The sequence below is a fragment of the Neoarius graeffei genome, chromosome 10 (assembly GCF_027579695.1).
Source record: "Neoarius graeffei isolate fNeoGra1 chromosome 10, fNeoGra1.pri, whole genome shotgun sequence".
Taxonomy (NCBI): domain Eukaryota; kingdom Metazoa; phylum Chordata; class Actinopteri; order Siluriformes; family Ariidae; genus Neoarius; species Neoarius graeffei.
The window spans coordinates 64286590-64313975 of record NC_083578.1 but is presented as its reverse complement, the minus strand read 5'-3'; the positions used below and the strand labels follow the sequence as shown (position 1 = coordinate 64313975).

Here is a 27386-nt window from a genome sequence, read left to right as displayed (position 1 = left end):
CTCGAACCCAGGACCTTCTTGCTGTGAGGCGACAGTGCTAACCACTACACTACCATGCCGCCCTATAGGAATCATTTTTAAAAATCCCAATAAATATGACCTAATGAGTCAAAAACTGCACCTAGTGTGAGAGAATCTGTCTATAGTTGTATGCCCCATTCATGTTTCTACATTTGCCCTGAACCTTGGTTTCGGTTAGACAGTTTATTTTTCCCCTCACTGAAATAAATGTATGAAAAATACACCATTCTATTTGTTAGGAGGGAAAACATCACTGTCGAATATTCATTCATTCATTCATTCATTATCTCTAGCCGCTTTATCCTTCTACAGGGTCGCAGGCAAGCTGGAGCCTATCCCAGCTGACTACGGGCGAAAGGTGGGGTACACCCTGGACAAGTCGCCAGTTCATCACAGGGCTGACACATAGACACAGACAACCAATCACACTCACATTACTGTCGAATATAATGGACATTTCACTGTCGAATCTCACGCTGGTCACAATGATCACAGCATTAATAACAGACTGAGTAATGGACTCAGAGCTAAACAGTACAGTAGCAGAAGGGCTGCGAGTGAACCGCAGTTGTCCGAGAATCGGAGATCGGATCAAAAGTCAGGAGATCAGGTTCCTTGCACACATGCACACACCAGCCCATAATCAAATACTGCCACGTCAAGCGAAACAAGTTAGTCTGCCTGCTCAAACACACACCGTGATGGTTTTACTACTTTTATGAGGTGCCAATGTTAGCTTTTGTATTCCTGTAGGTTACTGTACTGGCATGTGAACACCTTAACTTCTGTAGCCAGGAAATATTTTGACATTTTCTTTGGGAAGACGTGCTGCACAAACAGCTGAAACCATGCCCCAACACACAAGGAAGTTTGACACAACACAAATAATCGTAAAAGTATCACGTAACAATAGGGCTGTCACATTCTGAAAGTGAACATAAATTATTGAAGCGATCAAAGGTACTCAATATAAATTTATGGCATAACAATTGGAAACATTCAACAGTTGTAGCTGAAGGACCAAAAATGTATAACCAATGGACAAAAAAAAAAAAAAGGCACACATATGCCCAAGGCTCAAATGTAAATCATTTCGAGGTCACCCTGGCATATTCTAAACACAGATCCCAAAGTCATTACGCATGCACAATACAGGCATTAATATACCATGGCACAGTCAGAGAAACAAGGTTATCTGAGGTGAGCCAGCAACTCTGACACCAAACAAATCAGGAACATCATGAGAAAGCTTTGCGCCTTTTTCTCAACGCCGATATATTCATTTTAGCTTACATACTGGCACTGGCAATTCTGCACTTTGGAAACATGGATGCAAGAGCCAGCGCAGGACAGTGATGACGTAGCCTAGATAGAACATCACTCATCATCTTGATTATGGATCTTTATATTAAATGTTAAAGACTTGCCTCCTAAAAGAGACTATAAAATGAAAGTCAATGCAGCTAATCAGCAAAGCAGTTACACAAGCATAATCACTGAAATATACTGAGAGGCCAAACATTAAAAAGTAATAGGATAGACAGCCTTATAAACATATTACTCAGTCTACTGTAATAAAATTATTCAGCATAAACCATACAAAGCACAATTAGCTGTGTGACACTGATCCCTTTAACAGTTATTCCATGAAACTGAGTCGTACATGAGTTGATAGTTGACACGGCACATAGCGCTGAGTTGGCTATAAGCAATGTACGACGAGATTGAGTGGAATAGCTGTTTTATTCTATCCACATTCACTGGATTTTGAGAAACAGAGCATTTTTATTTTTTGCAAATTCAATAAATAAAAACTTTATACAAACCATCTGACAAAATAATTTCCACTTAGAATGTTAACAACCCGGTGAAATGACAGTAGCAATATGTGAAAAATGTTATAATAAAAATTCTTGAAAGAAAAAAAAAGATACGTTCTTACCATAAAATACTTTTATTCCATATTTTGTTGCCTTTTTTCTGTTTTGGGGAGTTTTCTCATCTCATCTCATCTCATCTCATTATCTATAACCGCTTTATCCTGTTCTACAGGGTCGCAGGCAAGCTGGAGCCTATCCCAGCTGACTACGGGCGAAAGGCGGGGTACACCCTGGACAAGTCGCCAGGTCATCACAGGGCTGACACAGACACAGACAACCATTCACACTCACATTCACACCTACGATCAATTTAGAGTCACCAGTTAACCTAACCTGCATGTCTTTGGACTGTGGGGGAAACCGGAGCACCCGGAGGAAACCCACGCAGACACGGGGAGAACATGCAAACTCCGCACAGAAAGGCCCTCGCCGGCCACGGGGCTCGAACCCGGACCTTCTTGCTGTGAGGCGACAGCGCTAACCACTACACCACCGTGCCGCCTTTGGGGAGTTTTGTTTTCGAGTTTTATTTTGTCCTCAGTTGGTTCAGCAACACGCGCCGCCATTTTGTTTTTCTCTGTCTGGCTGTCTGTTGCCGTCTTCATAGTTGAGTGTCGGCGATCCAGGAAGCGATCAACTAGCTTCCCTGAATTCTCTTGGGTGATTATAGCACACCAGAGGAACCCAAACCCTCATCTGGTGGCGGGTACACATACACAATTATGGGCAATTTAGAGTAGCCAATCGACCTAATCTACATGTCTTTAGACTGTGGGGGAAACCGGAACACCCAGAGAAAACTCATGCAGACACGGGACAGCATGCAAACTCCACACAGAAAAAGGTCCCCATCGGCCACTGGGCTCGAACCCAGAACCTTCTTGCTGTGAGGCATCAGTGCTAACCACTGCACCACCGTGCCTCTTGTTTCTCTCTACTTGCAGTATATGAGATGATAGCCTAGTAGTAGAGTAGCCAATCAGATTGCACGATTGCTCATATCCATAGAATAGAATAAAATCAATCAATCAATCAATCAATCAATCAATCAATCTACGCAAAAGGACTGAAAACCTACACACTCCAATAAAGCATGACAGTTAAAATGTTTCACGAAAAATGTCATTTGCATGATCTACACATTCATTTGAAATTCGACATTTTCTTTCCAACAGTAGAGAGTACAATTAGACACTGTAAAAATAGTCTATATATGCCAGTGCAGCAGACCCCACGACTTTGGAACACGTGGCAGGATTTAGCTGAAAAAGCCAAAAGCAGCTGGAGAGAAAAAGGTCCCAGTGTCTTTTGTAGACAGACAGGAGAGTACAAGATGAATTATACTGACAGCTGGATGACAGGTCCACACACACACGACAGCATTCCTGTCCCACAGGTGTGTGTGTGTGTGTGTGTGTCTAAGTGGACAAACGCAAGGACGAGAACGAGGATAAGAACATGATCTCTTCCTGGCTTCTCACAACTGACACCTTCCTATTACTTAATCATGGAGCAGTCAGGCACTGAGACCCTCTTGGGTCAAGCACAAGCTCTGACTTATTTAGTTCTGAGACTAATACCATAGTTTTCATTTCAGCCCATCTCCTTGACCTAAAATACTGGACAGATTGTCCTGCTAAGACAATGGGTGGCAGTGTGTTTGAGAACAGAGAGGCAAGGTGGGGGCTGAAATGAGAGAGGGTCCACATCTCTCTCAAGAGGCGGGGATCTTTCTTGTCTGGGCCGGACATGGTGTAGACAAAGAGTACTGTCTTGAATCCCCCCACATCCATTTGCACTACTAAAACAAGACAATGAACATGACATCAGCTGCATTCCTCTGCATGTGCGTGTGTGAGAGACCAAAGCAAACCCACAGCATGATTCAGGTTCATCATATGGCCACATGACACAGACCTACATGGAAAACTGAGCTTCCAAGAAAGTGTAATTACCTGCTAAAAAGAAGCCTTGGGCTTATTTGGAGTTATTCACACGTTTTCGTAACTGAGATCCTGCTGATATTTATTATTTGATCGTAAAGGCTAGAGATGAGTAAGTGATGAGTCTGGAAGAAACATGCCTGTTTACACACTTTATTCACAGCAATATTTTGGCAGGGACACTTGTATATTTCTGCGGAAATTAAAAGGAACATGTCTTCACTGGGGCGGCACAGTGGTGTAGTGGTTAGCGCTGTCGCCTCACAGCAAGAAGGTCCGGGTTCGAGCCCCGTGGCCGGCGAGGGCCTTTCTGTGCGGAGTTTGCATGTTCTCCCCGTGTCTGCGTGGGTTTCCTCCGGGTGCTCCGGTTTCCCCCACAGTCCAACGACATGCAGGTTAGGTTAACTGGTGACTCTAAATTGACCGTAGGTGTGAATGTGAGTGTGAATGGTTGTCTGTGTCTATGTGTCAGCCCTGTGATGACCTGGCGACTTGTCCAGGGTGTACCCCGCCTTTCGCCCGTAGTCAGCTGGGATAGGCTCCAGCTTGCCTGCGACCCTGTAGAAGGATAAAGCGGCTAGAGATGATATGAGATGAGATGTCTTCACTGATGACCAATACTGACTCACAGCCTTATTTTCTTCACATCTCTTACTACATAATGTAGAACATAACAGGATTAAACTTAAAGCTACCCAATAAAGCAGCATTTGAGATAAAAACGGCACGGTGGTGTAGTGGTTAGCAGTGTTGCCTCACAACAAGAAGGTTCTGGGATCGAGCCCAGCAGCCGATGGAGGCCTTTCTGTGTGGAGTTTGCATGCTCTTCCCGTGTCTGCGTGGGTTTCCCCCACAGTTCAAAGACATGCGGTTAGGTTAACATGGGGCAGCCTAAGGCTGAGGTGCTTTTCAGCGAGGCATCTAACCTCCGACTGCTCCCCAGGCGCTGTAGCGCAGCTGCCCACTGCTTTGGGTGTGTGTGCGTGTGCGCTCGTTGCTCATGTGTGTTCACTGCTTCAGATGGGTTAAATGCAGAGAGGAATTTCACAAGTGTACGTGGGATGAATAAAGCTGTTCTTCAAAACAAGCCTGTTAACTTCTCACATATAAACTTTATACTGTAGATTTAAATCATAAAATTGGAGAGTAATTTTAAACATTGACCCATTTTCATCAATTTACACTTATTTACACTAATTGTAATACAGTGTATATAATTGTTTACTTACACTGTAAGTAACAAGTAAGTATTGTTTATTTACACTGTATCTAATACAGTGTAAATAATTAACTTATTTACACTGACTGTTAAAATATTTCAGTCTCAAGTTTTTCCTTTACTGTATTTACTAGTTTACTGTAATTATGATCCGGCAGCTATTTACACCGGATCCAGTGTAAATAGCTGCCGGAGCCAATGTCTGAGGTTCCGGAGCACGCTCCGGCTTGCTCCCCCTCAAATTAAGCAGTGCGCTCCGGCTTGCTCCCGGAGTGCTCCGGCCAAGGTTCCGGAGTGCGCTCCGGCTTGCTCCCCCTCAAATTAAGCAGCGCGCTCCGGCTTGCTCTGGCCGAGGTTCCAGAGCGCGCTCCGGCTTGCTCCCCCTCAAATTAAGCAGCGCGCTCCGGCTTGCTCCCGGAGTGCTCCGGCCGAGGTTCCGGAGCGCGCTCCGGCTTGCTCCCCCTCAAATTAAGCAGCGCGCTCCGGCTTGCTCCCGGAGTGCTCCGGCCGAGGTTCCGGAGCGCGCTCCGGCTTGCTCCCCCTCAAATTAAGCAGCGCGCTCTGGCTTGCTCTGGCCGAGGTTCCGGAGCGCGCTCCGGCTTGCTCCCCCTCAAATTAAGCAGCGCGCTCCGGCTTGCTCCCGGAGTGCTCCGGCCGAGGTTCCGGAACGCGCTCCGGCTTGCTCCCCCTCAAATTAAGCAGCGCGCTCCGGCTTCCGGAGCGCGCTGCTTAATTTGAGGGGGAGCAAGCCAGAGCGCACTGCTTAATTTGAGGGGGAGCAAGCCGGAGCGCGCTCCGGAACCTCGGCCGGAGCACTCCGGGAGCAAGCCGGAGCGGGCTGCTTAATTTGAGGGGGAGCAAGCCGGAGCGTACGTCAGTGAACAATCCTGGTGGAAGCAGGTAAACGTCGTTCTCTAAGCCTGCTAACCTCAATTTTTGCAAATACCTCTCCCTCTGCTCGCCCTGTAAATGCCCTACGTTGCTGGATAGGAAGGTGTTTTCTGCATCTCGCTCCTTTTTCTTTTATGTTTTTCGTTTGTCGCCTTCCTCGCATTCAAACTGATTCGAGCCGAAGTCCACTACATGTCCAAAATGGTGGTCGCGTTTACGAAGGTCACGTGACTGAAAAGGGTCTATACACTTAGCAAACATGCTCTTCTCGGGTCAAGCAAGAAACTCACAGCTGCCCCTCCAATGCTCAGACACACATATACATGCAAACAGAAGTGAAGTGAAACAGTGGGAGTCTTTATCTGAGGTTAAATAAACAGCAGCATATTCAACCGCACATCAGCAAGGTGCACAACGTGCAACAACACACAATCAATCAGTACTTTGTGTTGTTACATTTCTAACCAACAGACTTGGTGAACATGAGTGTAGTTCTGACAGGCTTCTTACTGAACTCTGATGTCTGACCGTTATGACAAAGGGATCTCAAAACTGTGAGATTCAACGGGTTTTTTAAATTAATTAATTAAAATAAAGACTCAAGCTGGAAAAATTATTAAATAGTAAACCAGTGAAGACCAACAATGACAACTAAAGATGCATTTCCGCAAGAAAACGCAAGTGCGATTGCTCCGCCGTGCAGAAAGAGACGAGTGCAGCTCATAATGGAAGGACGCGTGTTGGGCGACTTGGTCTGAGGTATGAAATGAAGCCTGGTGGCTCTATGATGATGATGTGTGACCAAACAAGAGGACTTTGATCGTAAAATCCCATTCATTTCAATTGGGTGAAAAATGCAAAATGCACTGTCAGCAACAGAGGAAAAAGAGATGGACGAAAAGCAAGAAAAAGATGGGTGCAGGTCATAGCTGATTTCATGGATGTGTTGGGTGAGTTGGACTGAGGTGTCATGTGTCTATTGGCTCTCTGATGAAGCATGATCAAGCAGCACAGCTTTGATTGCAAAATTAATGGGGTTTTGCAATCACATAATAAGAAAGTACAATCAAGAATGGCTTTTACATGTAAATTACAAGCGCAAGGGTGGACAGATCAATAACCTGGGGTGCAGTCAGTGATCCAGTTCATCCCAAAGGTGTTCACTAGTGTTGAGGGCTCTGTGCAAGCAACTCGAGTTCTTCCACACCAACCCTGGCAAATAATGCCTTCAGGTCATCGGTTTGTGCACAGAGGCATTGCCATGCTGGAACATGCTTGGGTCTCATATGGCCCTTTTCCACTACCCTTTTTCAGCTCACTTCAGCTCGCTTCAGCTCACTTCAGCCCGACACGGCTCGCGTTTCGACTATCTAAGAACAGCACGACTCAGCTCGCTTCAGCCCTGCTCAGCCCCCAAAACTCGCACGGTTTTGGAGTGGGGCTGAAGCGAGCCAAACCGAGCCGAGTGAGGCTGGGGGCGTGAGGAGACACTCCCCTGTGCACTGATTGGTGAGGAGGAGTGTCCTCACATGCCCACACACGCCCCGCGAGCACGCTGGGATCTGTAAACACCGTAAACCCGGAAGAAGGAGAATTACGAATTACGAGAATTATGAAGCCTTATGCGCCTCGCCTCATCTATACACTCTTGCCAGTATCTGTTGGCGTTGTCGGTGACAACAAGCCACAGCACCAAGACCAGCAACACTAACGACTCCATGTCCTCCATGTTTATTGTTTACTCTCCGGGTTGTGAGACTACCGCTTAAAAGGTCACTGATGTCACTGTTTGCGCCGCATAACGACATCACCTGACGTCCACCCACTTTCGCTAACTCCACCCAATGTGTCCACCCACTTCCAGCCAGCACGGTTCAGCGCGGTTGTAGTCGAAATGCAACTCCAACAGCCCCGCTCAGCTCGACTCAGCCCAACTCAGCACGGCACGGCTCAGCCCGACTCAGCCGCGTTGGTAGTGGAAAAGCGGCATTAGTTACAGTGAAGGGAAATTGTAACACTACAGCATACCGAGTCATGGTATACAATTGTGTGCTTCCAACTTTGTGGTAAGCGTTTGGGGAAGAACCATATGTGCGTGATGGTCAGGTGTTAACAAACTATGGGCCTTATAACATATAAAGGGATGTGAAAACTGACAAAACTGAACAAAATTCACCATTTTATTGAGTGAAAAAGAAGACACTAGATGAATAAAAGGAGCAGCCCTTGTTGCAGATCCAAATATCTAGGGGATGGAGCTGGACCTGCTCCGATACCTCCTGCAACATTAACCCCAAACCCTAACCCACAAGATGCTGCACAACAAGGTTACTGATGTGCTTATCCAGCATGAAACACACCGAGTTGTTTCCACCACCTGGACTTTTGGTTGAACTCCACTAAGGTAGGAGGAGCTGGGTCAGGTCTGACTTCACCATCTGGACTTTAGACTCTGCAGCAAGGGGTACGCGCAAACAACATCCAAGTTTGACAAGAGAACACCACAATTCATAGCTGAAATGAGAGGCAAAGACTTTCTGCCTTTTTAATTGAGGGTATAAGGTATAATACTTCATCATCAGAGACATGAACATAGGATAAAGACAATATAGCTACATAAATGTCTCCTTTTCCATGGATTCAAGTACATGGTTATATTCCATAGTATGTATTAATGGACATAATTAACTCATCTTAGTTTTGAATATCAGTGAATAATAACAGAGACGAACTCGAGGTTATTATTTAAATAATATTACATGGCGGGCGGCACGGTGATGTAGTGGTTAGCGCTGTCACCTCACAGCAAGAAGGTCTGGGTTCGAGCCCCGTGGCCGGCGAGGGCCTTTCTGTGCGGAGTTTGCATGTTCTCCCCGTGTCCGCGTGGGTTTCCTCCGGGTGCTCCGGTTTCCCCCACAGTCCAAAGACATGCAGGTTAGGTTAACCGGTGACTCTAAATTGACCGTAGGTGTGAATGTGAGTGTGAATGGTTGTCTGTGTCTATGTGTCGGCCCTGTGATGACCTGGCGACTTGTCCAGGGTGTACCCCACCTTTCGCCCGTAGTCAGCTGGGATAGGCTCCAGCTTGCCTGCGACCCTGTAAAACAGGATAACGCGGCTACAGATAATGAGATGAGATGAGATATTAACTGGCATTGAGTGGTATATAATATATTCCATTCAAGCTAGCATGATATTGAAGGAGTCGAAGACTCCTTCAATATCACGCTAGCTGAATGGAATATATTATGATATACCACGAAAAAAGCCATTATTATACATACACATTCGATGGAACAATTATACATTTTACAAAAAGTTAACAGGATTTACAAATCGCCACAGTAACTCGCTAGCGCGGAAGTTTTACATGTAATGCGTATCTTATGGTATTATCAATTCACTGCGGCAGTTTACTGTGGGTGATGCCAGCGAACATGCCCAGCAGAAAACTTTTTTTTCATTGGATATTCGCATCGGCTCCGATATGTGACGTCATGTTGTCTTGACAGCCACGCAATATCGGAAACCGTATTCAACGCTCATTCTCCATTGGGTAGAGTGACGTAATACACGTAGGATAAGCGATATGCTAACGATATTGCATGCTATCCAACCAAATGAATGAAACCCACTAGAAGGGAATAGAGTGTATGATTTTATTTCATCGATAAAAGTGTCCTGTATGTCTAATAATCACCGATATTCACTCAGCTTGAGGCGGATAATTGTTTAAGGATATATACACTAGTGATTTTTTAAAATCGTATTTAAAAAAATACAACCCCGATTCCAAAAAAGTTGGGACAAAGTACAAATTGTAAATAAAAATGGAATGCAATAATTTACAAATCTCAAAAACTGATATTGTATTCACAATAGAACACAGGACAACATATCAAATGTCGAAAGTGAGACATTTTGAAATTTCATGCCAAATATTGGCTCATTTGGAATTTCATGACAGCAACACATCTCAAAAAAGTTGGGACAGGGGCAATAAGAGGCTGGAAAAGTTAAAGGTACAAAAAAGGAACAGCTGGAGGACCAAATTGCAACTCATTAGGTCAATTGGCAATAGGTCATTAACATGACTGGGTATAAAAAGAGCATCTTGGAGTGGCAGCGGCTCTCAGAAGTAAAGATGGGAAGAGGATCACCAATCCCCCTAATTCTGCACCGACAAATAGTGGAGCAATATCAGAAAGGAGTTCGACACTGTAAAATTGCAAAGAGTTTGAACATATCATCATCTACAGTGCATAATATCATCAAAAGATTCAGAGAATCTGGAAGAATCTCTGTGCATAAGGGTCAAGGCCGGAAAACCATACTGGGTGCCCGTGATCTTCGGGCCCTTAGACGGCACTGCATCACATACAGGCATGCTTCTGTATTGGAAATCACAAAATGGGCTCAGGAATATTTCCAGAGAACATTATCTGTGAACACAATTGACCGTGCCATCCGCCGTTGCCAGTTAAAACTCTATAGTTCAAAGAAGCTGCCATGATCCAGAAGCGCAGACGTCTTCTCTGGGCCAAGGCTCATTTAAAATGGACTGTGGCAAAGTGGAAAACTGTTCTGTGGTCAGACGAATCAAAATTTGAAGTTCTTTATGGAAATCAGGGACGCCGTGTCATTCAGACTAAAGAGGAGAAGGACAACCCAAGTTGTTATCAGCGCTCAGTTCAGAAGCCTGCATCTCTGATGGTATGGGGTTGCATTAGTGCGTGTGGCATGGGCAGCTTACACATCTGGAAAGACACCATCAATGCTGAAAGGTATATCCAGGTTCTAGAGCAACATATGCTCCCATCCAGACGACGTCTCTTTCAGGGAAGACCTTGCATTTTCCAACATGACAATGCCAAACCACATACTGCATCAATTACAGCATCATGGCTGCGTAGAAGAAGGGTCCGGGTACTGAACTGGCCAGCCTGCAGTCCAGATCTTTCACCCATAGAAAACATTTGGCGCATCATAAAACGGAAGATACGACAAAAAAGACCTAAGACAGTTGAGGAACTAGAATCCTACATTAGACAAGAATGGGTTAACATTCCTATCCCTAAACTTGAGCAACTTGTCTCCTCAGTCCCCAGACGTTTACAGACTGTTGTAAAGAGAAAAGGGGATGTCTCACAGTGGCAAACATGGCCTTGTCCCAACTTTTTTGAGATGTGTTGTTGTCATGAAATTTAAAATCACCTAATTTTTATCTTTAAATGATACATTTTCTCAGTTTAAACATTTGATATGTCATCTATGTTCTATTCTGAATAAAATATGGAATTTTGAAACTTCCACATCATTGCATTTCATTTTTATTTACAATTTGTACTTTGTCCCAACTTTTTTGGAACCGGGGTTGTAATTTTTCAATCCTCAAAAGCAGCATGCAAATGTAATGAGCACAGGTTTATCACTTATCTATGCCGAGTCACAAAAAAAAAACTTTGTTTTGAAGTCGATAAAATAAATCACAATTCCGCCTTACCTCTGAATAGTTTTAGACCAAACTTCATAGCATCTTTATTGATTTTAGGAACAGCATTTTTTTTTATAATTTCTAATTCTTCCTCACTTATGGTGACAAAGCAATTGGCTGCCATTTTGCTGAGTCGCTGGAGGTAATTATCGAGAAATAATCAGAATCTCTCGACCCATCAGCGCGTGTGAGTTCTTATACATCTCATCTCATTATCTCTAGCTGCTTTATCCTGTTCTACAGGGTCGCAGGCAAGCTGGAGCCTATCCCAGCTGACTACAGGCGAAAGGTGGGGTACACCCTGGACAAGTCGCCAGGTCATCACAGGGCTGACACATAGACACAGACAACCATTCACACTCACATTCACACCTACGGTCAATTTAGAGTCACCAGTTAACCTAACCTGCATGTCTTTGGACTGTGGGGGAAACCGGAGCACCTGGAGGAAACCCACACAGACACGGGGAGAACATGCAAACTCCGCACAGAAAGGCCCTCGCCGGCCACGGGGCTTGAACCCGGACCTCCTTGCTGTGAGGCGACAGCGCTAACCACTACACCACCGTGCCGCCCTTTCCTATACATCACCTCTATATTTATTACTAATTAATTAGACTTCCTGGAAAGTACACTGAAGTTCACTGATCATTTTATGAGTTGTACATCTCTGAAGAGGTGATAATTCATAAAAATAAAAACACACACACACACACACACACAGATAAGGAGTGATAAATGGGTTAAATAGTTAAGCAGAGTGGATCATTTCTACATGGCCTACACAATTTTTCATGTATACACAGTACTTTGTGAAGTTTGTATGCTTCCAGAGAAACCGACCCCTCTCTACAAATGCCTCTTTCATTAACAATAAGAAAGAAAAGAAAAAGTAGTACACTTTCAGTTTTCATCAGGATGTGCAGTTTACTTTTCAATCAAGTGATTAAATGTACGGTTTGGACATGATCGCAGGAATGAAACTACAACTATAAAGGGAATCTAGTGCTCTGCAAGAAATTTCACTGCAGGAAAAACTTTTTGATAAAAATCTCAAAATCAAAGAAACAATCCATTTTCTTGTCACAGTCCGGTCCAGTCCATCCACGCCCGAGTCTGTGGGACTTCCATGCCGACTCCAGGCCGGATCCGGGACAGGAATTCAGTCCTGCCTTGCTGAAGGCCATTTTCCTGAAGTGGCACTCCCACAGCTACTACCACTCCTCTCCCATCAGCCAGGGCCTTCTTAAGAACTGTTTGGAGCTACTCCAGTTGCCAGACTGTCTCTTGTAGACTTTCCTCACCTTGCTACAGCCCTTTGGTATTGTGTCTTCTTGATTCCCCCTGCCTGAATTGTTCCTTGTTTTTTGTCTAGTTTTTGCCCCTGTTCTACCTGCCTGATTGTGTTTTTACTTCCTCTGCCTGGATTTCCCTTGTCCCTGTGTTCTTTGGTTTTTGTGAAGATTTTTCTGTCCTGTTTTTGTCTCTGACCGTGCCTACCCGCTCCTCTGTGTTTTTGACCTCCTGGCCCGTTCTTTGACCACTGATTTTTGCCTGAGCCCTACTGTACCTCTGCCCTCTACTTCATTAAAGAAGCTTTTCTCTGTACACTGCCTGTCTTGAGTCTGCTCTTGGGTCCTCACTTCACCTCAGCTCACCATTTCTGACATTTCTCCTGCCAGTTGCGGGTTCTAGAGATGCTTTGAGTTCCTGAATGCCTGTGATCAATCAACACACAAAAGCAGGTTGTTCGATACCATTTCAGAAGGTTTTTTTTGGGACCAGCATGTGCTTTTGGTGTATATAATTTGGCACAACCAAGTCTCCTAAACCAGTGGTTCTTAACTGGAACAGTCTTGGGACCAGGGCTTTGAACCGGTTCAAGGAACGAAAACGAAAACCGGGAACTTTTTCTATTTCACATGGAACAGAAACGAAACCAGAAACTTTATTATTTTTTATGTTCCGGAACAGAAACGCTTATTAAAAATAATGGTAACCGGTTAATACCGGTTTTTATTTCGTTCCTCAAAGTTTCTGTAGCCTACAAATAGTCATTCTTCTCCTGCGCAAGTTTCTATGACCCGCTGGGGTTCACTTCCTGTGTGACGTTCGCTGATTGAATGGAGAGAGCGGGAAGGTGGACTGCTAGTGAGTAAGTGCATTACTGAGTCTCTGAGCAAAGAAGAGCCTGAACGATGCAACCTCCCTATTGGTTGTTTGTAAAAATGTATCAGTTGTTGCCCTTCCCACGGGAATCATCGTGGGCTCGAGAGACGAGACCTGACGAGTTAGTTCGTTGGTAGCAGAACAAAATGTCTGGACACAAATCGGGTTTTCAGAAAAGGAAAGAAAATAAACGGAGGGTCGAAAATACAAAAAAGGAGGCAGAAAATGCAAAACGAGTTTTAAGGTAGGACAAATGGTTACTTTTCTGAGGCAGCCCGCCGTGGCTGCCTGCAGGCTTATTTATTATAGCCCATTTAGTTAAAGTAGTTGATATAAAATGTTTATAGTTATAGTTATGTGATGGTTGTCCTGATTTAGACTGTTTTTTTGGGGGCGATGTTGCGCGATGTTGCACCCGGGTCCAGATTAGGGCAGAACCGGCCCTGGCTACATTTCAGCTGTAGTTTGTTTTATGTATGTACGATGTACGGTATGTACTTGCATGTGTACTTGGTCTTCCAATATGGCGCCTAACAAAATCTCGCGGTGCGGTGACGTCATGCGGTAGCCCTCTATAGGGCCTGACTAGCCTTTGGTAACACACTAAACGAATTATCTTTCATTTTTGGCACTTTTTCTGTTTGTGTAGATGGGAAGACATACTGAGAATCCAAATCGCCAACATTTGAAATAATAATTGTTTTGAATTATTTCTTGTCTTATTTAATGAAGGTTGTAATAGAATTAGCCTACATTTGGCTTAAGCTGGATGAGACAGAGACATAATTTTATAGCCATTTGTTAAACCGCTGACAGGGAACGTAATTAACCATTCCGGGAACGAAATTTTTTTGTTCTAACCGGTTCGGGAACGTCTATTTAATGGTGGAACCCAAAACCGGAAACGTTAAAATTCCGTTTCTGTTTGGAACGAACCAATAGGAAAAAAATTCCAGTTCAAAGCCCTGCTTGGGACCCACAATTTTCCATGGTCATTAGGTCGCGACCCAATTTTTTTTAGCGTTCAAGTCAATTTAATGTAATTCTCAAAATATAACCATAATATGTAATAATAACTATTATTATTGTTATAATAATACCTGTGTTTGCATCTGCATGGCCATTATATGCTGTATGTCTGATCAATAAACATAGGCAAAACGACGGCTTCATGCTCTCATGTGCAAGTGTCTCACCACATACCACACAGATGGGTTTCTGTACCATTTTGTCCTCAACACAACTAAATCCATATTTCAAATATTCGGGGTCGTACCGTCGTTTCAACATGTTGTTCACCACTCAAATGACTAGCACGCACGTTATGTCGCATAAACATTCTGCGTCTATGGCAACAGATGACACGGAGCTGGAATCGTCTATCAAAATAAGAGTTGCAAATCGTCGCAGAAAAAAGTTGCACTTTTTTTTAGTGAATCAATGAATTAACATTTTTTTTTACACCACAGCTCCGCGACCCACCCAGGACCCCTCCGCGACCCACTTTTGGGTCGCGACCCACCAGTTAAGAAACACTGTCCTAAACCATGCTTTTCCTATATCAAACAATAACTTGTTTGAGGTGTACATACACTTTTACCCTCAAGAAACCCAGAGTCTATCCATCCATCCATTATCTGTAGCCGCTTATCCTGTTCTACAGGGTCGCAAGCAAGCTGGAGCCTATCCCAGCTGACTACGGGCGAAAGGCGGGGTACACCCTGGACAAGTCGCCAGGTCATCGCAGGGCTAACACAAAGACAACCAACCATTCACACTCACATTCACACCTACGATCAATTTAGAGCCACCAGTTAACCTAACCTGCATGTCTTTGGACTGTGGGGGAAATCGGAGCACCCGGAGGAAACCCACACAGACACGGGGAGAACATACAAACTCCACACAGAAAGGCCCTCGCTGGCTGCTGGGCTCAAACCCAGGACCTTCTTGCTGTGAGGCGACAGCGCTAACCACTACACCACCGTGCCGCCCTTCCCAGAGTCTATAAATTTGAACATGCTTCCAACACTGCACACCTTCTAGTAAGCCAGCGTACTATCAGAAAAAGATTCCAGTAGCCTATATTTACACCAGGCAAGCACATGCATAAAATACCTGTTCCAGCATGACAATGCCCCTGTGCACAAAGCAAACTGCATGAAGACACTTAGGGCCAATGATTTTCCACGATCGCGGAAAACGGACAGAAATTACGTAATTTTTATAGTGAAACAGATTTTTGACTGCCAAATGGAATTTTTGGAAATAATGTTTTTTTTAGTATATCTGCGCTTGTATTCATTTTTTTAACATTGCTCGCGTGTCAAAGTGTAACTGCCGCTAACGCCCACACAGACACGCCTTTCCGGTCAAGGCAGCTTTGTTGGTGATTGTGATTGGCTTGTGGCACACATGTATAAACATCTTCTAAATGACAGAAGATTCAGTCTCACGGAGACCAACACTAAACAACTTATGATGCTCACTTATAATGGCGATATCGAGCAGCGTTTCTAGGTACACTGAGAGCGCGCAATGATTGATCTGCAAGGAATATTCAGGACTGTCATTACAATCAAAGTTAAACTATTCTAGTCTGTTTGAGAGTGTGTTCTGTGTTTTGTTAGGAAACATTTTTAGTACACCACAAACTCATGAAACAAAGATGGATATAGAGTAATATTTTTAAACAGTCAGTTATGAGTATTGTCATTACAGGCTCAGTAAGTATTACTGAATATTAATTTATCCCTATTAATTTATCAGTACTCTCAATATTATATTGAGATTATATATGCTATTATATTGCATATACTATATATGAGATGGGTTTTTAGTTTTAGTTAACGGTGATCCTAGTTTCTTGATTTATCTGTATCAGTATGTCAAGTAAAGTATTTTAAGTTGTCTCAATCTGTGATCCCAATTAAAAAATTTTTATTAATGCAATTTATCAGCCTACTGTCAGTGTAATTGTTTTATTATATTTTTTTTTCATGAATGACTTCATCATGCAAAGGACCATTTGTGTCTAGAGATGCAATACTTTGAAACCCAAGTAAAATTATGCCAGCCAGAATTACTAAATTGGAGCCAAACAGAACAATTTTTAACTGAAATTGTGGAATGGAATTGAAACGGAATTTTTCCATTGTCTGAAACGGAAAATCATTGGCTCTAGACACTGTTTGCCAAGGTTGGTGTGGCAGAACTCAAGTGTCCTGCACAAAGCCCTGGCCTCAACCCTAATGGACACCTTTGGGATAAAGCGGAACATCAGCTGCACCCCAGTAGCCTAGTAAACTAGACCCACCCGCCTAGCGGCCAAAAATATTTTTGCCTACGAGTGGGTCTAGCCTCGGACCATATCAACAGCACACCCCGGGCATCAAATCGTGCCCGCCAATCACAACGCAAGGTATTTGTTTGGATTCTTTGGGCGGGCTTTTGCAGGAATGACGACAAGGCTGCGCGACGCTGGAGAAAGCACAACAGGAAAGATGGCTATGGCTATTGAACAGCGCTCGTTTGACTCCGCTTTGGAATCAGTTTTAGAAGAATTAGACTTGGAGTTTTCGTTGAAACATGAGCAGGAAGAGGCTCTCCGCTCATTCCTTTTCAAGAAGAATGGTGTCCCTCTCCACATACTGTTTGTTTACCCTCCCCCACTGCTTTCTGTCGCTCTGACTACGTCACAGTCACTGTTGCGCTGATTGGTCAGAGCGTTGGCCTATACGCACAGAGACAGTTTGAAAGACAACGGGTTGTTCCTACCCACACCCTTCGGAAATGTCTACGACCGAGACCAGACTAAATATTCACATTTAGTCTGGCTTGCCAGGCTAGCACCCTAGGCCCAAATGCAGGAATTGGTAGCATCCTCTGCGTAAGACTTATTTAAATAAATGATATAAAATATAAAGGAAAAATAAACAGCAAAGAATAAATGTCTGGATTTTTTTATTTTGCATTTAACATTTGAAGGATTCAGTACTCACTGAGATTTAACTTGTTACTAAAAGGTATAAAAAGATACTACAATACCCTGATCTCAGAATCTCTCAATATCTTACACACAATATTGCTGAAAAATTTATTGTGACAACGTAATACAATATACATGTCAACAGTATGTCATTATATTACTCAGCAACAGTGTGAATGACGTTGAAGGCGTCATGCGATTTGATCACTTAAACTATTTTAACTATTTAAGGAATTGATTTTTCTTGTCCGTGGGTAGGGGGTTTTCATCTTGCATCTTCGTCTTTCGGTTGCTCCTGTTAGGGGTCGCCACAGCAGATCATCCAATTTATGATCCGCATATTTTTATTTATTTATTTTTAACACCAGATGCCCTTCCTGATGCAACCCTCCCCAATCTATCCGGGCTTGGGACCAGCACTAAGTTACTGGGTATTTTGCCTAATCTACACGTCTTTGAACTGTGGGAGTTAACCAGAGTACCTGGAGGAAACCTACGCCGACATGGGGAGAACATGCAAACGCCACACAGAAAGGCCCCCGTCAGCTGTGAGGCTGGAACCCAGAAAGTTCTTGCTGTGAGGCCACCGTGCCATGCTGTTTTTTTTGTATTGAATATACTACATTAAATATCTAGCTCTACTTAAAATACAGTAGGACCATGATGGCTGACTTTCAATCACACACACTTCATCTTCATCACATCTACATTCTCAACATTAATGCACAGTCACGTATATCAGTGGGCTGGTTTAGTCAATCTTTATTTACAGAATTATTTGCAATAATACGAAAACATTTTATTGTGTTAGTGAAAGGAGAATTAAGGCATGCTGTATGTTTTCAATACTGTTTCATTAATGGGACACTGCTTTTAAAACTATTACAGCAAGCTACATTTTTAATAATATGTACGAGTCTCCAGGAGAGAAGAAAATGAAAGACAGACCGCGACATAAGGTAGTGAGCAGGAGAGAGGAAAAATAAACAAGCCTGTAGCGAGAGAGGGGTTTTTGGCTTGATTATATCCAGTGTGCCACGCTTTCGCTGAGCGGTCTCTCACATCCACACAGCGTGCGCTCTCTGTCAAAGAGAGGAAAGAGTAAGGGAGGGACAGACAGACGAGTGCACTGCAGTCCAGTCGTAAAACAAACAGGCAGCTGGAGAGCGGCCAGTGAGAACGCAATCAATACGATGGGGTGTGGGGGGGGGGGGGACCATTTGTAAGGCTACAGGGAAGCTCAATCATTTCTAACAATCCTTTTGACACACATTTATGTTCTGTCTCAGACTCACAATTACACTTATGCCCAGTCTGCTGAGATGAGTCAGCATTTCCAGCCAACTGCTCTCCAAATACTTCTTCCTGAACAACGTCCCTCCCACAAAAACAATGTCACATCATCAACGCTGACAAGACAATACTCCTCCAGTAACAAGTCTGTCTCTGATTTGGCATGTGAGGCTTCACGAGAGTTAGTGTGAAGCTAGAGACGTGTGCACTGAGCTGGAACGAGCCTCTATTTGCACTGCTGAACACGGCAGGATTCAGGAAGCCTGAGAAATCCAGTAAGCTATCACCCACAAACACAAAAACTCCTTTCCTAATGCTGCATTGTTCATTTTTTGGGACTGGGACTGTGGAACCCTGTTCATCTTCAGAGATTCCAGTCTAATGGCGCACACAAAAAGGATCACCTGTCTGGCATTTCACTGCATTTGAAACCTACAGGTGTGTAGGTTTGAAGCATATGCGCCTGACCTGACAGAACACACTGGGGTTTCACTGGTGAGCTCATAAACTTTGTTTTGGCCTCCAGAAAAAAAAGGTGATTTTTAATGTTTCTCTTAACATGGTAAAATGTTCTTAAGATTTATATCGGTAAAGCTAAAAAACTTGCTCAAAGCAGCAAATGTTCCAGACAAGGCGGGGAAGAAGAAGTAGGGAAAAAAAAAGAAATACGTCAAGCATTTTTGGCAGCCGGCACAGGAATGTGCTGAGATTGAAAATGATTTGGGCTGTAAAGTTGGCCTGGGCTCCCTCTTTGTCTGCGCCACACAGTTCAAACAGACCTCCTAACATTCAGCCAAAAAAAGGCTTCTGTTGAACACTGCTGTCAGGATACCGTACAAAGCAGCAATCCTGTCTCTAGGCTGTCTATTTTCCTGTATTTTCGTCTTTCTGATTCATCCACAACCCTTTGATTATAAGTCTTCTTCTTATACTAAGCAGAAAAGAACCTAGTTCAGGTACTAGTCCTTTTCTCAAATAACACACCGCTACCTTTATTAGTTTATAGCGGTCCATGTTATTGTAAAAGCTGAGTGAAGAAACAGCAATATGGAAGTTTTATCTAAGGTCTAACCTCTGCACAATAATCAGCTTATCTGTTGCTGCACCACACTGCTCAAATGTGCTTGCAGTTTCTGTCTCTGACTTAAGTGTAGCTCTCAAAATGACACCGTTTCACAGAACTCGAACTCTGTTTACAGCATACTGAAATACAGAATACTACAGTCAGTGTTCGGAATAAACTCCAGTCACATTAGACCAGTGGTTTCTTCAAGAATGAAATGTTCCTGCAAGATGCAATGTAATGGCATTCAGTGCAAACATGCCTGAAGAGTCTTCAAGCTCGAGTTATGCTAAATTCTAAAAATAGCCTCATCAAGGCTGTAGCTCATACCGGCCAAGACGCTCATAAAATCATAAATATGACTGGTGGCGCCACCATCTTGAGAACTTTTATGCACACCCACCTGGGAAACACAATGCGAGTTTGATTGAAATCCGATCAATCCTGTAGGAGCAATTTTTGTAAATTATGGGTGGACGACGAACAGACGATGGACGACGCGTGATCACATAAGCTCATCCGGCCTGGCCTGCAGCCGGATGAGCTTAAAAAAAAAAAAAAAGAACAGAGCCTGACATACGTGCCATGTTTTTATTCCTGTTCCTAGTAGTGCTCTCATTTCCTTCTTATTGTGTAATATCCAAAACAGTGTTTCACTTGTCAGCATCCCACATAGCTTAGCTCACACCTTGGAACAATTTAATCAACTATCAAGTCATTGGAGCATTGGAGCATACCCTACAAGCAGTCATCTAAACAATATGGCTAACACATTACTAGACAAAAAGGGATGTCTATAGCATAGCTTAAGCAAGTCTTGACATTATATACACAGTCCTTCATTTGAAATGTCTCGTTTTCTTCGCGGATGCACCGTCCGTTTACATTAAACCGCCTGGAAACGCCGGGAAACGGGAATCCGCCAGGGTCCACGTATTCAATCCAGATCGTGTCAGCTCCGGTGCTGTGTAAACATTGAGAATACGTGGATACGCTGTGCTGAGCTCTAGCTGGCGTCGTCATTGGACAACGTCACTGTGACATCCACCTTCCTGATTCGCTGGCGCTGGTCATGTGACGCGACTGCTGAAAAACGGCGCGGACTTCCGCCTTTTATCACCTTTCATTAAAGAGTATAAAAGTATGAAAATACTGCAAATACTGATGCAAATACTGCCCATTGTGTAGTTATGATTGTCTTTAGGCTTGCCATCCTTCCACTTGCAAGTGGTAAGTGATGTGCGCTGGGATCACACACACAGCGGCTCAGTCCCGAATCACAGCTTGTGCACTTCACTCGCGCGCTCTGTGAGCTGTGCAGGGCCGGAGTGCGCACCCTCCAGAGGGCACTCGCTGTTCAGGGCGGAGTGATTTGGAGCGCAGGATGCCTGCGGAGCCGAGCGTATCCGTGTATTGGTGTTGCTGTGTGCACGCAAATCGTGTATTGGTGTTGCTGTGTGCACACTAATCGTTTTAAAAACGTTAATCTGATGATCCGCTGATACAGTCTAATGTAAACATGGGCTTAGCTTCCGAGACACCTAACTTGTAGATGGGCCATTTGAAAATGTATTTCTTTAAACAGATTTTAATTAATAACGTGACCATACTGTGGTCACAAAAAAGATTTGAAAAAGTCCACAAATTCAATCATGAAATCAATGAAAATTACTGTAAGTAAAATTGTCAACACTTTTACTATTAACCCTTTCACCACTGCAGACCGCTATTCCAGTCTTGTTGTAGTAGGGAAACCCCTGTGTCTTGTACATGCCGACTGATTGAGAAGTCGGATTCCCCAGGATTTTCTATGAAGTAATTTACACAAGCACAACATTATTTTATGTTAATTAGGTTCACCCAGCTTTAAACACAAATTTACCTGTGTTTTATCCAGTAATGTTTACTGAAAGAAAGCTGCGTGTCATAATGCTACACATTCCCGAAGCAGAATTCCTCTCGTTTTCAATCATACCAAATACAGGGTTCCTGCTGGCGCATGTCATGCTTGTCATTGACGAACATAATCCATCAGTGGCGAAGAGAAAATTACTAGCAGTCATCACAGTGATGAATGTATTTATTATTATCATAAGTAATCTTTTCTAGAAATCCCTTCCTAGAAAAACCAGAGTGTAAACAATAAGCACGTGCTTGTGACCAATAAAAATCGACTGCACAAAATGACCAAATGAGCGCCAAGCTTTTGACCAATCACAATACATCTTAATCGGCCTGGTGTGGTGCTGTAATTATCTCTGAATCAAACAATGGCACAGTCTTAGCTGACAAAGTTTTTGGGTGAGCTTCTTCAAGCACTGAAGATGATTTAAGGGCTGAAACAGCCATGGGGGAGGCACACTCAGAACCCCTACTGTCCCTGAACACATCGGACAGTGTCAATAATACAGGGGTCAGTTTAAAAAAAAAGGCCAAAGTGAAAGTGCTGTCAGCCGGCAAGCAACTGAAGGGCTCTATGTTTTGAGCAGCATGGCGTGTTGAGTCCCCCACAGCTAACGTATGACGTAAAACACGGTGTCATTCTGTGTTCGGTTTGTAAATTGACAGGAAAATCAGACTCCTTCACTGTTGGTTGTTCCAAGATTCTTCTTGACTCTGTTCAATTGTAAATCAAGTTTGCTGTTGAAGTAAAGGCTAAAGAGAGTCCTAATACCTCTCATCTCATCTCATTATCTCTAGCCGCTTTATCCTTCTACAGGGTCGCAGGCAAGCTGGAGCCTATCCCAGCTGACTACGGGCGAAAGGCAGGGTACACCCTGGATAAGTCGCCAGGTCATCACAGGGCTGACACATAGACACAGACAACCATTCACACCTACGGTCAATTTAGAGTCACCAGTTAACCTAACCTGCATGTCTTTGGACTGTGGGGGAAACCGGAGCACCCGGAGGAAACCCACGCGGACACGGGGAGAACATGCAAACTCCACACAGAAAGGCCCTCGCCGGCCCCGGGGCTCGAACCCAGGACCTTCTTGCTGTGAGGCGACAGCGCTAACCACTACACCACCGTGCCGCCCGTCCTAATACCTCTTTTGAATAATTCCATGCTAAAATAACCTTCAGTAAGCTCAAACTAAAGAGGTTTATTTTAGCTTGATGGTGCACAGGGGCCCCAAAATCAAGTCTTTCTTATTAGAGGCTGGAGTGGAGCCCAAATTTTATATGTAATGGAGAGGCCTAGCTGTATGTGTACAAATATCTGAATTGTGCCAGTTTGGTTTGTATAAACCTGTATCATATCCACTTTAGCAAGCAAGTAACTAAGAAAAAATACAGACTAAGTGAAGAAAAAATAAGAAAAAAAGTGAAGAATGTTTCTTTGACTTGATTTTTCCCTTTTCAGCAAAATCCAAACAAAACATTTCACAGGCTGACCTAGCCATCATGAGCAAAGAGATCTAATGTAGCATAGTTTTTGTAAACAGTCATCACAGTTCGTTCTGGGATTAAGTGGTTAACATCCTATAGCCTAAATTTCTCACCTCCTTTCACTCAGAGGCATCTTTCTGAAGTGCCTCCATATCTTGAATGAGACTACGAGTCATCATGTCTCCTCTGCGCAAGCCACTTGTTGCTGTATGCCAGCCAACTCGATTTAATTCCTTATTCAGTCTTTCATCTTCAGAGATGGATGTTTGAATTCCCAGTGGCACTAAGTCCTCTGCTGCCTCCCAAGCGGAATTGTATACTCTGACACCTTCTTTGAGATGGACCTTCAGCTTCGCTGGATATGGGGTCTGGAATCGGATGATTTTCCCTTCAGTTGTTTTTTGATCTCTGCATACTTGCGTCTTTTCTTTTGCAGAGCCGGTGAGTAATCGTGGTCCATATAGATCCTTTCCCCCTTATACTGAAGATTTTTGGTATTCCAGGCCTTAGCTAGTACCTGCTGCTTCTGTTGACGATTAATAAATCTCACGATAAGCGATTGCGGGGGAGCTTCATCTTCCGTCGGTTTCTGTTGGAAGGACCTATGCGCTCTTTCTATCTGGAGGGTAAAGTCTGAGGGTAAATCCAGTAGCTCCCTCAAAAAAGTCTCCATCTACTGAACCATATCCCCTGCCTCTGAATCTTCTGCAACCCCATATATTCGTAGGTTGTTCCTCCTGATGAAATTTTCCAACTGTTCACATCTTTCCTCGAGTTGCCTCTCTTGTCACAACAAGTATCCTAGCACGCGTGTAGAGCATGCGGATCCTTCCTCCACCTGATTAATCCGGTCCTCAGCATGGGTTAAACATTCCCCCATTTTCTCTACCGATTGCTCCAGGGAGATTATAGCTGTTGTCATTGCCGTCAATTTCTCGTTGCTCTCCCGTCTGAACGATTTTAGCTCAGCTAATATTGCTGCACTTACTTTATTCTCATTCTCCACTGGGTGTGGGCTAGCCGAGTTAGCATTAGCCTGTCTGGGTTTGCAGGGGTGGAAGAAATTTGACTTTGCATTGTTCTTCCCATCTGTAGATTTCAGTTTATCTCTTAAACTTCTGCTCTGTTGACTCATTTTGACTTTCTCACATACAACCCCGATTCCAAAAAAGTTGGGACAAAGTACAAATTGTAAATAAAAATGAAATGCAATGATGTGGAAGTTTCAAAATTCCATATTTTATTCAGAACAGAACATAGATGACATATCAAATGTTTAAACTGGGAAAATGTATCATTTAAAGATAAAAATTAGGTGATTTTAAATTTCATGACAACAACACATCTCAAAAAAGTTGGGACAAGGCCATGTTTACCACTGTGAGACATCCCCTTTTCTCTTTACAACAGTCTGTAAACGTCTGGGGACTGAGGAGACAAGTTGCTCAAGTTTAGGGATAGGAATGTTAACCCATTCTTGTCTAATGTAGGATTCTAGTTGCTCAACTGTCTTAGGTCTTTTTTGTTGTATCTTCCGTTTTATGATGTGCCAAATGTTTTCTATGGGTGAAAGATCTGGACTGCAGGCTGGCCAGTTCAGTACCCGGACCCTTCTTCTACGCAGACATGATGCTGTAATTGATGCAGTATGTGGTTTGGCGTTATCAAGTTGGAAAACGCAAGGTCTTCCCTGCTCTAGAACCTGGATATACCTTTCAGCATTGATGGTGTCTTTCCAGATGTGTAAGCTGCCCATGCCACACGCACTAATGCAACCCCATACCATCAGAGATGCAGGCTTCTGAACTGAGCGATGATAACAACTTGGGTCATCCTTCTCCTCTTTAGTCAGAATGACACAGCGTCCCTGATTTCCATAAAGAACTTCAAATTTTGATTCGTCTGACCACAGAACAGTTTTCCACTTTGCCACAGTCCATTTTAAATGAGCCTTGGCCCAGAGAAGACGTCTGCGCTTCTGGATCATGTTTAGATACGGCTTCTTCTTTGAACTATAGAGTTTTAGCTGGCAATGGCGGATGGCACAGTGAATTGTGTTCACAGATAATGTTCTCTGGAAATATTCCTGAGCCCATTTTGTGATTTCCAATACAGAAGCATGCCTGTATGTGATGCAGTGCCGTCTAAGGGCCCGAAGATCACGGGCACCCAGTATGGTTTTCCGGCCTTGACCCTTACGCACAGAGATTCTTCCAGATTCTCTGAATCTTTTGATGATATTATGCACTGTAGATGATGATATGTTCTTTGCAATTTTACAGTGTCGAACTCCTTTCTGATATTGCTCCACTATTTGTCGGCGCAGAATTAGGGGGATTGGTGATCCTCTTCCCATCTTTACTTCTGAGAGCCGCTGCCACTCCAAGATGCTCTTTTTATACCCAGTCATGTTAATGACCTATTGTCAATTGACCTAATGAGTTGCAATTTGGTCCTCCAGCTGTTCCTTTTTTGTACCTTTAACTTTTCCAGCCTCTTATTGCCCCTGTCCCAACTTTTTTGAGATGTGTTGCTGTCATGAAATTTCAAATGAGCCAATATTTGGCATGAAATTTCAAAATGTCTCACTTTCGACATTTGATATGTTGTCTATGTTCTACTGTGAATACAATATCAGTTTTTGAGATTTGTAAATTATTGCATTCCATTTTTATTTACAATTTGTACTTTGTCCCAACTTTTTTGGAATCGGGGTTGTATATCACACCACTTTTGAATAAGTAAATTGGGAGGATGTGAAAAAGGGTTAGGGTAGGTTGCTGCTTCACTAACGTGCAGCCGCCATGTCAATTCCGGAAGCCGAATCCCCCTTGACTTGATTTTTCAAGGAAAAAAAGTGGAAAATATTTTTTTCAGAACCCAGGGGGAACGCTGCAAATATGTCACTATGGCACACACTCTACAGTGCTATATTTTCTTTTAAAATTGTGTACTGGTTTATATTGACTCTCGCCCATAGTCAGCTGGCATAGGCTCCAGCTTGCCTGCGACCCTGTAGAACAGGATAAGCGGCTACAGATAATGGATGGATGGGTTTACATTGATTTGATCACAAAGTTACTTAGGCTACGTTTACATTAGACCGTATCTGTCTCATTTTCTTCGCGGATGCACTGTCCGTTTACATTAAACCGCCTGGAAACGCCGGGAAACGGGAATCCGCCAGCGTCCACGTATTCAATCCAGATCGTGTCAGCTCCGGTGCTGTGTAAACATTGAGAATACGCAGATACGCTGTGCTGAGCTCTAGCTGGCGTCTCATTGGACAACGTCACTGTGACATCCACCTTCCTGATTCGCTGGCGTTGGTCATGTGACGCGACTGCTGAAAAACGGCGCGGACTTCCGCCTTGTATCACCTTTCATTAAAGAGTATAAAAGTATGAAAATACTGCAAATACTGATGCAAATACTGCCCATTGTGTAGTTATGATTGTCTTTAGGCTTGCCATCCTTCCACTTGCAAGTGGTAAATGATATGCGCTGGGATCACACACACAGCGGCTCAGTCCCGAAAACATTGCTAGTGTGCTTCACTCGTGCGCTCTGTGAGCTGCGCAGGGCCGGAGTGCGCACCCTCCAGAGGGCACTCGCTGTTCAGGGCGGAGTGATTTGGAGCGCAGGATGCCTGCGGAGCCGAGCGTATCCGTGTATTGGTATTGTTGTGTGCACGCAAATCGTGTATTGGTGTTGCTGTGTGCACACTAATCGTTTTAAAAACGTTAATCTGATGATCCGCTGATACGGTCTAATGTAAACATGGGCTTAGTGTTAAAGGTATTTCTTATATAAAGTTATATAGTATATATAGCATTTGCGTATATGAAGTTACACAGCGGGAAAAGGGTTAAGCCTCCAACTTACTTTATAGCTTGTAACATTATTTTCAGCCAAGCACTCATATGTTTATAGTCGTGGTCTGAAATATTTGGCAGACAGCTCATTAGTATTGTGTCTTCTTGATTCTCCCTGCCTGAATTTCTCCTTGTTTTTTTGTCCAGTTTTTTGTCC

The 27386-nt window shown here is 43.6% G+C and overlaps 1 protein-coding gene across 1 annotated transcript in view; it reads right to left on the bottom strand.

The window, feature by feature from the left end:
• Nucleotides 1-27386, bottom strand: part of rnf11b (ring finger protein 11b) — a 49158-nt gene that overhangs the window by 6317 nt on the left and 15455 nt on the right. The window lies entirely within an intron of this gene.